The sequence below is a fragment of the Schistocerca cancellata genome, chromosome 1 (genome assembly GCF_023864275.1).
Source record: "Schistocerca cancellata isolate TAMUIC-IGC-003103 chromosome 1, iqSchCanc2.1, whole genome shotgun sequence".
Lineage (NCBI taxonomy): Eukaryota > Metazoa > Arthropoda > Insecta > Orthoptera > Acrididae > Schistocerca > Schistocerca cancellata.
In genome coordinates this window covers 1,270,337,335-1,270,349,742 of record NC_064626.1, presented here as the reverse complement: position 1 = coordinate 1,270,349,742, position 12,408 = coordinate 1,270,337,335, and the positions used below count along the sequence as shown (strand labels likewise).

Here is a 12,408-nt window from a genome sequence, read left to right as displayed (position 1 = left end):
TAGTGAAATAGCGCCACAAATTCGATCAAGGCTGCGCAGACGTGCGTCATAGTGATCGGGAAGAAATGCCATCCGTATCGACCAGAGACGGTAACGTGCAGGCAATCCTATCGACGACAACCTGGAAGAATGTCTGTGTCTGTGTCGTGTGTGTGTGTGGGGGGGGGGGAGGAGGAGGGAAGGGGAGAGGGGGAGGGAGAGATTTTTCGAACAGCGGTTCTCACAGCAGTTGACGAATAGCTCTGTAACTGAGGACCTATTTTCCACCATCAAGCAATTGATAGAACTTTTCGCTTCCATGGAGTTGGCGACTATGTCGGAAAATAGTGTCACGTACCTAACTTTGATGTGTAGTCTAGCACACAACAAGAGCCTGGCCTGCCATAATAATGTGTAACTAACTTTTCAAGGTCGCTTCGTAGCCCCTTTGTTGGCAGCTATGCTTGCTAAATATTCTTCCAATGGATTTCAGTTTCACATCTAACCTTCCTGCGATTGTGTAGCCGTTCGACTTTACGACGTTCCGCACTCGTTCTGCCAGACATATCATGAATATGACTGCTCCAGTGTTTTTTTCTATTTTCTGTGAATGAACAGTAATCGGAATTCCCGTCAATTTTTGCACAATACGTTACATTTGCTTATGTTGAGGCTCAACTGTCAATCGCTGCGCCAAGCGATGACCCTCTGCAGGTCATTCTACCTTCCACCACAATTTTCTGGCATTGCGACTTCTCTGTAAATCAGAGCATCTTCAGCTAAAGTCCTCATGGATCTTATGACGTTACCTGTCAGGTCACGTATATTATTGTTATTATTATTATTAGATGTGTTTGGACACTATCGGGCCAGGTAAAGCTAATAAAGTTTCAGTCTTCGACGTTTCCAAGCATCTCTCGCGTTTTTCCGTAGTCTTTTTCTTTCTTCAGTCCACTTTGTCGCTGGTCTGATGGTCACTCATTCTCCGGCAGAACGCCTCGTTTCCTAACTATTTATCTGTTTAAGTTTCCGTTGAAAGCGTCTGATGGACTTTTCTAAATCCTTCTTGTCCTGCTATGATTTTGACTTGTTCTATGTACTGCAGAAGCGAGGGCTGACTTCTGCTGTGGGTTGCAGTGGTGTAGCACGGACTGATATCTGTTGGACGCCCCGAAGGGGCCAGAGAAACGTCATTAACGAAGTAAATATTCATTTCTCAGAGACACACAGTTGTCTCGATCCTCAGGCTGTCTCCAGGAGCGGAGCGGGAGTGATGTGTACCACGCCAGCAACGCTGCGCCAGCAGTGCGGTGGGGTGCATTTTCGGCCTGCGGTGGCGGCGGAGACACCGGCGACAGCTGACGGTGACGTCACGGGACCAGCGGACACGCTATGCGGGCTGCGTCCGACGCTCTGACCACGGCTGCGGAAAGTTGGTGGCCAACGGAGGCGGCCGCCGGCAGCTGCACCCCCACCATGATGGTGGGTGATAGTCTGTTCCCTGGACCTCCTGGTTAGGCCGCCAGAAGGCCCGCTGGACGCTGGCGCCCACAGCTCCGCATGTTTTGACTCAGGTGGCGCCTCTGCAGTTCGCTGCAGCTATGGCTATACGAGAACAGGATAGACCTTATGCCCGTACACCCATCGTTGTCGCAAATGCACTGATATTGCTTCGAGTTCCCCCCCCCCCCCCCCCCCCCCCCCGGCAACGGAGATGATCTCAAAAGTTTGTGTATATATTGTCCACGCTAGTTAAGAACCATTCCCTGCCGTGGGTCGGGCATAAAACATCTCTGAATCACGCTGTGAACTAGTTGTGTGAACTAGAAGTTGAAAATTGTTCTCGTTTTGTATTTCCAGAGGTATTTCATACACTTTCAACCACGACGGATCCAAAGACAGTGATTTTATTTATTACTCGGTAATATCATAGCAATCGGGTTCTAGCCTATTTTTTTCTAATTTTTGTTTCCCAGACAATTTGATTTAGTTACCTTCGTAGTCAATATGCCTTCGTTACATCCTATTATCTGTTTGTAACAGGTTGATCAGCTTTTCTGAATAACCCTTGAATATTCACAGATATGATTGTCTATGTACAGCTGATTTTTTGGGATTTATAAAACACGGAGAAAGTCTCTTATATATTCTGTTTTGCTGACACAATTCATTTCTTAAATTAATGAGAGATGGCACTGGGGAATCAATGAAGAACGAGTTGATCCTAGTGGGTATCGTTCCGGTATAATAACAGTCAGTCCGTACCACATTCCTTCGCGTTCATATAACCAGAGATATGTTTTCCCATGAAACTGTCCTTTACCATTAATATCTGATAAATCTTAAATGTCTCTGGCTTTACAATGTCTAAGCTTCTTAACTCTCACGACAGGATATTAATCGTAAGTTCGAGTTCTTTCAATGTATGTTCAGCACAAATTTAGTCTTTTCACGGGCACTATGTCTCACGTCTCGTTTATTAGCAGAATCGCCTTGACAACGATCGGCAAAGATATTAGTATGATAAGGTCCAAATATTTTCTGTCCCAATATCTCAAAATAATGTATTATCCACAACTCCAATGTCTAATCCAGTTATCAGAATGATATTTAATTAGGCTTATAATCCCTAACTTCCGACTACCACGGACGACTGCGAACATGCACCATTGAAAACAAAGACTCAAGAGAGCTAACAATGCTGCACATTGGTTTATATATTATATTCAAAACGAAATGTAGCTCTGTTATGTCTTCCATGGATTCCCTTTGTACTACTTTGCGTTATTCTACTTCAAATATCTACTGTCTGTAAAATTTTAACTAACTATTACTTCGAAATACAACTCCCGTTTTTTTGTCTCTGGGTCATTTCGTATTACAGAATTTAATATTCGTTTCTGAATACCCACTCTTTAAAGAGCAGTTACAACCGCCTCAGGTCCAACATCGAGACTGTACGACTACAGACCGAGTATATCCCCTATTGAATCAGGAGTCATATTTGTACAGGATAGGCCCATGAGCTTTGCCATTGCGAGGTGGCAATGACGTCACTTAGCCTGCTTTTCTTGTACAATCATCTCCTCTGGTCGCCTTGGATGCCGCTGAAAGGTGTCTCAACTCCGCCTTTCAGAGGCGAAAGCGAACTTATTTTGCGTAGTAAACACACAGGAAAACTATTATTCTTCCAGCCAACTCAGCCTTCTTACTCCACTCGTGGTCATGACAACGACGGCGTCCCTATCCCCGGTAATATCATCCAACTGCTTTAGCGCCTTGGGCACCCAGCCCTTACGGTGTGTAGCAATTATCTCTGTGTTGCTGCTGTATCACATCGTACATCAGTGGTCATTCCTGGTTGGCATTCCGTCTGTCTATTGCGTACTGATCTGCTTTGTTCGCCTCTTGCCGTACCGGGAAAGGCTTCAAAATTTTTCTCAACTACGTGAAGTCTATTTTTACTCGGCGCTTCAGTATGTCGCAGTTTTGGGAATGAGTCTTGTTGCTGTGAGTCCGTGGATAAGCCCACAAAATTTCAATCTTCTTTTTTAAACTCTGCAGCGAGATTCCATTGTGTCGGTTGGTTTTCGAGATTGTAGCCAGTATCCAACTTCTGTTCTTTTGAGGCCGAGTATGTTACATTTTTGCGTTCGTCTTTTAAGATACCTTCCAGTATACCTTTTCCGAGAACCGTCAGCATTTTTCTAGCATATAATATTTTAGGCTTGATAACTGTTATAGTGTCTGATTTTTGTGTGTAAGTATAATACTTTTTTTAGACGTTGTAGATTGCGCCATTCGCCCTCCTGAGTTTTCACATACGAATTTTCTGTGGCTTTTTCTCTTCCCCTGTAGCTTCAAGGATTTCGCCTAAGTGCTTGAAGTAAAAACTCTCTCGATTTATCCATATTTTTCGATCAGTTTTTGAATGGGATGTTATGAGCATGTGTACTGCACTTGGTTTTTTGGAAGAATTTGCTACCCATCTCTTTCATCTCACCCCTGCTGGTGGCTCGTCGTCTCGTAGTATTTCAAAATCATCTGCCGTAACTTTGGAGGAGGCGCACCTACATACTTTTATACGTACACTACTGGCCATTAAAATTGCTGCACCACGAAAATGACGTGCTACAGACGCGAAATTTGACCGACAGGAATAAGATGCTGTGATATGCAAATGATTGGCTTTTCAGAGCATTCACACAAGCTTGGCGCCGGTGGCGACACTTACAACGTGCTGACATGAGGAAAGTTTCTAACTGATTTCTCATACACAAACAGAAGTTGACCGCCGTTGCCTGGTGAAACGTTGTTGTGATGCCTCATGTAAGGAGGAGAAATGCGTACCATCACGTTTCCGACTTTGATAAAGGTCGGATTGTAGCCTATCGCGATTGCGATTTATCGTATCGCGACATTGCTGCTCGCGTTGGTCGAGATCCAATGACTGTTGGCAGAATATGGAATCGGTGGGATCAGGAGGGTAATACGGTACGCCGTGCTGGATCCCAACGGCCTCGTATCACTAGCAGTCGAGATGACATACATCTTATCCGCATGGCTGTAACGGATCGTGCAGCCACGTCTCGATCCCTAAGTCAGCAGATGGGGACGTTTGCAAGCCAATAACCATCTGCACGAACAGTTCGACGACGTTTGCAGCAGCATGGACTATCAGCTCGGAGACCATGGCTGCGGTTACCCTTGACGCTTCATCACAAATAGGAGCGCCGGCGATGGTGTACTCAACGACGAACCTGGTTGCACGAATGGCAAAACGTCATTTTTACGGATGAATCCAGGTTCTGTTTACAGCACCATGATGGTCGCATCCGTGTTTGGCGACATTACGGTGAACGCACATTGGAAGCGTGTATGCGTCATCGCCATCCTGGCGTATCACCCGGCGTGATGATATGGGGTGCATTGGTTACACGTCTCGGTCACCTTTTGTTCGCATTGACGGCATTTTGAACAGTGGACGTTCCATTTCGTATGTGTTACGACCAGTGGCTCTACCCTTCATTCCATCCCTGCGAAACCCTACATTTCAGCAGGATAATGCACGACAGCATGTTGCAGGTCCTACACGGGCCTTTCTGGATACAGAAAATGTTCGACTGCTGCCCTGGTCAGCGCATTCTCCAGATCTCTCACCAACTGAAAACGTCTGGTCAATGGTGGCCGAGCAACTGGCGCGACACAATACGCCAGTCACTACTCTTGATGAACTGTGGTATCGTATTGAAGCTGCATGGGCACCTGTACCTGTACACGCCATCCGAGCTCTGTTTGACTCAATGTCCAGGCGCATCAAGGCCGTTATTACGGCCAGAGGTGATTGTTCTGGGTACTGGTTTCTCAGGATCTATGCACCCAAATTGCGTGAAAATGCAATCACATGTCAGTTCTAGGATAATATATTTGTCCAATGAATACTCGTTTATCATCTGCATTTCTTCTTGATGTAGCAATTTTAATGGCCAGTGGTGTAGTACGGTAACACAGTGTGAAGATGCGCCATCCCAATGGAGTGATTCAATTCCAGCAAGACCATTCACCGGCCCAGACGAGCCAAATCGCCCAGCAGTGGCTGATGCAGCGGACCGACGTCAACCTGACCGAATGACCTGCTCGAGCCTCGCACTCGAGCCCCCCTGAAAATTTGTAGGCCAAAATAAAGCGTCACAAGAACTCACACTTGCCCCAAACACACCTCACCAGCTGTGAGACCTACAGTTCGATATAAGGCAGAGTCTCGCGGACGACATGACCTATTTCCAGAGGGTGAGCGTCCCAATGCATCGCTGAATGAAGCAGGTAATTAATGGCGACGGAGACCAACTAAACTAAACTCCGTCCGGACAGGTCTCGGAAGACCCTGACGGTACTGTCCGACTCCGTGCCATCCTCAGCCTCCAGGCGTCACTGAATGCGGGTATGGAGGGGCGAGTAGCCAGCACACCGTTCTCCAGACCGTTGTCAGTTTGCGTGTTCAGAGCTGCTACTTCTCAATCGAGTAGCTCCTCAGTTGGCCTCACAAGGGCTGAGTGCAGTCCTCTTGCCAGCAGCCCTCGGCAGACTGGATGGTCACCCATCCAAGTGCTAGCCCAGCCCGACAGCGCTTAACTTCGGTGATCTGACGGGAACCGGTGTTACCACTGCGGCAAGGCCGTTAGCCAATGCCAGTGGAGGGCAGAGCCCGTACTAGCCTCATCCCTGATGTGAAACTGTCGTCATCTCACATTTTTATGTAACTGTATTGTAATTCGAAATCGAGGTGAAACATCGTACTTTCAATTTTTATTTATTGAATTCGCGCTTCTCTACACTTAAGAAATGGAAAAATGAAAAAAGGCACAGTCAAATCAGTTTGAAATGAAATAAAAATGGAGAGGTAACATGAGACAGTCAGAGAAACATTCAACATCGAGCGATATAAGAACAGGCAAGCTCTAAAATAATAATATTCACTTCCTTGCTGTCTCTGCGTCAGTTTTTGCGTCTGTTATGCAAAAGAAGTCCAGTCGGGGCACACAAAATGTCATTCCAGTTACCAATCTCCGGTAGCCCGAGGAAACCATTCCATGTACTGTGCCTATTTCTCTACGTTCGTCCCTGGAGAAAAGACCACCGCAGAATATGCGTTCGGCGTCTTCTTTTTCAGATTGCACAATGAAACATTATCCTTAAATTTGTATCAGATTCCGAATGATTGAAAGACTGTTTCCTTACGTGTGTTTTTCCCCTTCTTTGTTTTTCACTTCTGTCTCCATTGGTTCCGCTTCAGCTTTCTTCTCTTTGAATTGGTTCAAACGCTCCTTGTATGGAAACGATTTTAGCTGCTTAACAGATTCAGAACGTGCTGATTTTACTAGAATTAAATAGTTAGCAATTTTCAAGTTCCATAGATTATTTGCACAATAAGTCATAATGACGTAGAACGAATCACAGCTTCTGAACGTCTATAAAGTTAGACTTTCTTTCTTTTTTTCCGTAACTGGTGTGTATCGATGTGGCTTGCTGATTTTTGTTGTTGGCCAGATACCATTCGACCTCGTGTCATTTATTCCGTTGTTTGCATCATGTGTGTCAAATTCCTGGTGTATTGCAAAGTCATGGTCTCTAAATAGGTTTCTGTTACATGAGAAGAATGCCGCTTTCCATTGTAACTGCTCTCAAGTAGGCCGCTTGTAACGTTTCCTGGCAGCACACACACCATTAATAAACTAAAATTTAATTGTACTATATACGCCGCTATGAAGCAATTTGTATATACTGTAATTATTTAACAAAAAATATTATTTAATTTTGTGTAAGGGACATTCGTTATTATTGTAATATTTTCTGTAGTAATATGCTCGATGTATTTATGATTGTAATATTTCTATACTCATAATGAAATTACGAAATGTGTCAATATCTGCGATAACAAAAATGTAAAATACAGCCGCAGATTGCAAAGAGACAATAACGGTTGATAGTGATATAAATAGGAATACATAGCGTGCATTCTTTGTCTTCTTCCTCGAGAGCTGAGAGAGAGAGGAAACTGTGACGTAGCATTTTATGAATGGGTAGACTTCATTTGTCTGTATCTAGATTTAGCTGCCATTAGAGGAGAAATTACAAACTAATGTAAGTTGAATTATTGTTGTGGTCTAAATCCATTATATCAAAAGTGTGTATTACTAATGTAAATTAGCTTGCCCATGTCATCTATAATATTTCTTTAAAGAATTTTCAGCATTTTTTAGCAATTATCGCTGGTGTTGCTGGGCTGTGCCGCGACTGAACGATTTGCAGCGGCGGCACATGTAAAAAATTGTTCCGCTAAGAAAAATGTAACCAAACCCGTAAATCGGGAGCAGATAAAGTTTGCAGTGAATTAAGTAAATGTTTTTCTTTTACAGCGATCCTGAGACTGACGGAATTTATTACTAGTTTCACATTTGTGCATTCATAGGCGGATAGTTGACGTTGAAATTTAACAATTTGTTGGTTCTTTCAAATAACTTAAATGTATAGTGAAGTGTGTTTTATCAATGATAATTAAACGTCGACTTGGCAATATTTAACCATTTTCTGCTAATAGAGACAGTCTTGTGTTCCATAGCTAACGCCGGGAAAGAATTCAGTAAATATTTAAAAAAAAAAAAACACTGCATTTAGAAAATGTGTGCCAAGGCCGAATTATGTAAAAGATATAATTCTCAACTAAATATTCTTAATTAGTTAATATGAATTTATCAGCATGAGAGGGTTGACAAGTTCACGTAATTTTAAATGTACTTAATTCTGTCTAAATGAATTTTTATTACCACACGTAAATAAGGGGTTCTACTACAAAGTTCGTACTGACTAAAGAGAAAGAGCAAATAACAAAAAAACAATTTTAAAAAAAGTAATTAATTTATTTCATTTAATTTAATTTCATTAAACCCTCCAAATACTCTCGTAATCAAAACTGAGGTTACTACTTGACCTGGATTATTTGCCCTTCGGGTTTCTGTTTCTTAGAGATAAAGCGTTTGAAACGATCCCATGAATTACGCACAAGAGGCTACATTTTAGACGTGTAGTGGAGTGAGAAACAGATGATGTGGCCAAGGTTTTCTCTTACGTTGTCTATCACAGAAATGTGACTTGATGCCCATTAGGTATTAGCACAACAAGATCACCACCAAATGGCTTTATAGATTTCACAAAATTGACAAACCATTTAATCAAAATATGAGTTGAATCCACCTACTTGGGAGGCAAGCTGAACGTCGATACCCATGGTATCGCGTGTTAAGAATAAGGAATCTTGCTCTAGAAACGTAGGCTCATAGCTACACTGCTCGGTTTGAAGCACAGTTCATTATAGCGAATGGGGGAGTACCTTGTGAAGAATATGATAACGTAGGTATTGTTACAGCAGCTGCGCAACTTGAGATATTAAAGCACTATATCCACATACACACAAAAAACGTGAAAGTCAAAACTTTAAATCAAGAATTGCAGACTGCCTACTGCTCCATAATGGTCTTATTGTCACTGCTTTGCGTTTCAGGTGCTGTGAAAACTGACAAGCAAGTTCTGATACGTCCCAATAGAGCTGATGACGTACTTCAGTCAGAATCTAGCTTTCAATGCTTGTGCTGTTAACTGGAAGGTCGTGCAGTTTCGTACCTACTTATCCCCTTCAGATCATTATACACGTCCAACCGGATTTTTATAAAAATTTCCTGGCAGAATTTAAACGTCTTATTGAGACCGATTCCGTTGAGTAATTGCATTTATTCTTCTCAGAATATTTGTATTTCTACTACGAGACCGAAATGTATGAGCTCTTCGTTAATATTTATTCTCTCATTCTCAATTTCATCTTAATGATTTCTTCTGCTGCATCTGATTTCCTGTTCTGTCTGCTTCTTCTGTGAATCGTTTTACGCATACAGAAGAAAATTTCTCTTCGGCATATTAATTTGGATCTTTGAAACTAAGACTGATAGTCAATTTTGGTGTTTAAGAATAATGGGGCGAAAGATTGCTATTGAGCTTGGTGCTTACATTTGAGTGCCTAATTTGAAGAAAAATATATCATTCCACTCGTTCCAAGAAGTGAATAATTATTTGATTAATTTCTCTCGCCTACATTTCAAATACGAGCTTCGTAAAAGATAAAATTTTCCGGAAGTCTGATTGATCTAAAACCATTTACTTGCCAAAATAGTAATATTCCCTCACTCCTGTAGAACGATTGCTCTTAAAACAACTTGAATAAATTTTGTTTGAAATTCTCTGATTTTTATGATTCGGTTTTGTTAGTTAGTGCTACAATAGTTCTCTTAGAGACAACGAATGATATGCACCAGTGTTGGATTCAGATATGTTAAACACTTTAAAACACCAACTCTGCTTACAGGAAACATAGCTCTGCTCTTAAACTCGCCCAATTGCGGCCTCTCCGATTTCGCGATCTCCAAGCAAGCGGCCCCAACATTCGGCTCACTCAATTGATTAATCGCAGAAGCAGCAGCACAGGCATTCCTACTGGCTATTTCCTGCTCTCACCAATAACACTCTCTGGGAGGTACCGATTCCTGCCAGGAGTTTCCAAAATTTTGTTTCCAGTGGATACTGGGATCGCGTGGTTTCTTGAGAAAGCCCCGAGCCCTTCAGTCAGGATACTATACGATAATGATAACCCTTTTACAAGGATTGCGCAAAGATTGGCTCATCGTGTCCGCACTGGAAACATAATCTGGCGTCTATAGTGATAGAAATACAACCCTCAGCGTTACATAAAGGCTTTTCATGCCAACTCCATCTAGGCCGTGCTAGAAAACTCCTTTCCAACGTGGTCTCAGCGTGATGTAGAGCTGGTAAGCTAGTGACATTTGCTGATAACTATCTTAAGTATCTGACGAAAATCATGTAAATACCTATTGCATACTCTGGCGACTTTAGTTTGCGCTAGTTGACAAATCCGCCATTTCCGGTATTCATTTTGTCAATTTTCTATCAGAAACGCACAGTTTCTGCACGTTTGGCGCAGCTGCTTCTCGTGTCTGTACCGCGATTTTGTAAACGTCTCTACGACAAAGCCTCTTCGTGGCCCTACAGACGGCTGTTGTGTTCTCCTATCGTTGTTTGCGCTTCGCAGCTGGAGGCTGTCAAAAGCGCTGCCAGGTGCCAGGGATTTCCTTAAGTTGACTCGACTGTAGGAGCGTCTTAGCGCTAAAGAACAAATATACTAAAAAACTTCATGCATCATGCGAAACTTTTTTGAACATCAGAGTTTTTATGACGTCATATCTCTTGCATTATATGTCGTACAATAATATATTTGTGTAGATATATTCAACGGTATATGTGGATTATGTCTGCGAAATATGTTGCGAATAGAGCTATTAGAACAGAAGTAATAAATTTATACGTCATGCATGACGCGACAGTTTTTCACGCATCTCATGTTAGTGACGTCATATTTTCTGAACTCTGATAGGTAGGTGGTTTTTAACCCCCCCACCCCAGCAACTGTCGCCTGACGTTAAGGAATGTGTTGTAGAATTTTGGAACACGTCTTGTGTTCGAGTATAATGACTCAGAGGACCATAGACACGGGTTCACAGGTAGATGCCGTGTTTCTTGACATCCGCAAGGCGTTCGATACAGTTCCCCACAGTCGTTTAATGAACAAAGTAAGAGCATATGGACTATCAGACCAATTGTGTGATTGGATTGAGGAGTTCCTAGATAACAGGAGGCAGTATGTCATTCTCAATGGAGAGAAGTCTTCCGAAGTAAGAGTGATTTCAGGTGTGCCGCAGGGGAGTGTCATAGGACCGTTGCTATTCACAATATACATAAATGACCTTGTGGATGACATCAAAAGTTCACTGAGGCTTTTTGCAGATGATGCTGTGGTGTATCGAGAGGTTTTAACAATGGAAAATTGTACTGAATTGCAGGAGGATCTGCAGCGAATTGACGCATGGTGCAGGGAATGGCAATTGAATCTCAATGTAGACAAGTGTAATGTGCTGCGAATACACAGAAAGATAGATCCCTTATCATTTAGTTACAATATAGCGGGTCAGCAACTGGAAGCAGTTACTTCCATAAATTATCTAGGGGGATACGCATTAGGAGTGATTTAAAATGGAATGATCATATAATGTTGAGCGTCGGTAAAGCAGATGCCACACTGAGATTCATTGGAAGAATCCTAAGGAAATGCAATCCGAAAACAAAGGAAGTAGGTTACAGTACGCTTGTTCGCCCACTGCTTGAATACTGTTCAGCAGTGTGGGAACCGTACCAGATAGGGTTGATAGAAGATATAGAGAAGATCCAACGGAGAGGAGCGCGCTTCGTTACAGGATCATTTAGTAATCGCGAAAGCGTTACGGAGATGATAGATAAACTCCAGTGGAAGACTCTGCAGGAGAGACGCTCAGTAGCTCGGTACGAGCTTTTGTTGAAGTTTCGAGAACATACCTTCACCGAAGAGTCAAGCAGTATATTGCTCCCTCCTACGTATATCTCGCGAAGAGACCATGAGGATAAAATCAGAGAGATTAGAGCCCACACAGAGGCATACCGACAATCCTTCTTTCCACGAACAATACGAGACTGGAATAGAAGGGAGAACCGATAAAGGTACTCAAGGTACCCTCCGCCACACACCGTCAGGTGGCTTGCGGAGTATGGATGTAGATGTAGATGTAGATGAATGTGTGTACCAAGTTTAGTTGAAATCGGTCGAGTGGATTAGGAGGAGATGTGAAGCGCACACGATAGAGGATATTTATGCATTTAATTCATCTCTAAATGTGTTAAAATGTATGAAACATTTATTAACTATTAATGAGTAAAATTTACTGCGTGAATCACCTGAAACTCGCTTCGCAAATATTGCGGAAATGAAAAGTGCTA

At 42.7% G+C, this 12,408-nt stretch overlaps 1 pseudogene; it reads right to left on the bottom strand.

Annotated features, from left to right (window-relative positions):
* Positions 1-6,044: 6,044 nt before the first annotated feature.
* Positions 6,045-6,162, bottom strand: LOC126095272 (5S ribosomal RNA; annotated as a pseudogene).
* Between the last annotated feature and the right edge of the window lie 6,246 nt (positions 6,163-12,408).